We start from the raw sequence: 1520 nt of genomic DNA, 5'->3' as shown, positions 1-1520 counted from the left end.
GCATATTGGAACCCCTTCAAGTCAAAGAAAATACAAATTCATATGGCCTTGGCTACAAAGTTCATGGTCAAGTTGTTGGTATATCTTCCATCCCTCCTAAATCCAAAATCCCTTCGTCCCTTCCATCCATCTCGAGTCCTTAGATCCCTCCATCCACCACTCCATCACCTCAAATGATCCCTAAGAAATATCAACAAAGGCACACATCATTGAATTCCTTCCAAAAATATCCCTCCATCCTCTCAAACATAAAATCTCCTAGTCATTTGTCCTCATGCACCCACACTATTGCTATTGGAATAAATTTGGATGCCAAATCTAAAAAGCATAAAGCCAAAAATCCACAAAAATCCAAGGATCAACATGTCCCCTAAAAAATACATGCTCAAGAAAAGAAAAATTTGATCCAAAAGAAAGAAAAAATAAAAAAACCATGTGGATTGCCAAGCTACTCATTGAATAAATGCATCTAAAATTAAAACCAAAATTGGCATCCAAACTTGTTAATCCAAAATTTCCCTCCACTCATAAGTCCTCCAATCCTCCATCTAACAATCCTCCATCTTCAAAATCCATTTTGGGTCCTATTGGTAAACAAATTTGTCCTTCTTAAATACCTTTCAAAAATGACTCTTGAATGCCCAAATTGAAAGACAAAAACTAGAACCAACAGTTGAGTCACTTGCAATGGTGAGTGCAAGTGCTCTCTGAATTTTGATATGAAGGTACAACTCCCTTCGTTGGATAAAAATGTATATTTTCTGAATATGCTTTTAACCAGAAAGCAATAAAGGCAACTAACATCTGCTCATAGCCATGACACAGATGCAAATAGCAGATTTATAATTAAGTGAATGAAGATAAGTAAAACACAGTTTAATTATCCACACCCAGGAAAATACCCTTTCCAATAAATAAAAATGCTCTGGACTCTGATCGAGTCTCTCTCATGCCTCAAAGGACAAGGGGGATCAGAATACCCAGACAAAGAGTTAATAACAGATTTCTTTCCAAATACAAATTATTTCTGAAATCAAAGTTTCAGAATCAAATGCATATACATAGTTTGATGTAACATAATAGACAATGAAAGAAAATTACAAGAGAGACAAATCTCATTGTAATAAAAAGAAAATATTGACAAATCTACAGATCAACAAAATCTTCTTCATTCTATCAATGCCCAAAAATGTGAGCTCACAGACTCAACACTTCTGAAAAACAAAACTGCGCAGTCCAGAAAACAATGCTGCCCCTTCTTTTTTTACAGCAGAAAGAGAAAGAAAAGAAAAGAAGAACCCCCTTTCTCCTTTCTTTCATTACATATATATAGCTGAGAATTTCAGTTATCAATAACTGATTCTTGAAAAGATTATTAATTAATCTTTTCCTTTATCTTCTATCTTCTTCCGACAACTCTTTTTAATTTTGCTTCAAATCTTTTATCCTCCATTCCTTTTTGAAAAATATTTGAAGATAATGTAATTTAAACACATCTAATTATGTGTCAACAGGTGGTC

This window comes from Cryptomeria japonica, chromosome 5 (assembly GCF_030272615.1).
Source record: "Cryptomeria japonica chromosome 5, Sugi_1.0, whole genome shotgun sequence".
NCBI lineage: Eukaryota > Viridiplantae > Streptophyta > Pinopsida > Cupressales > Cupressaceae > Cryptomeria > Cryptomeria japonica.
Note: the sequence above shows the minus strand (reverse complement) of the source record.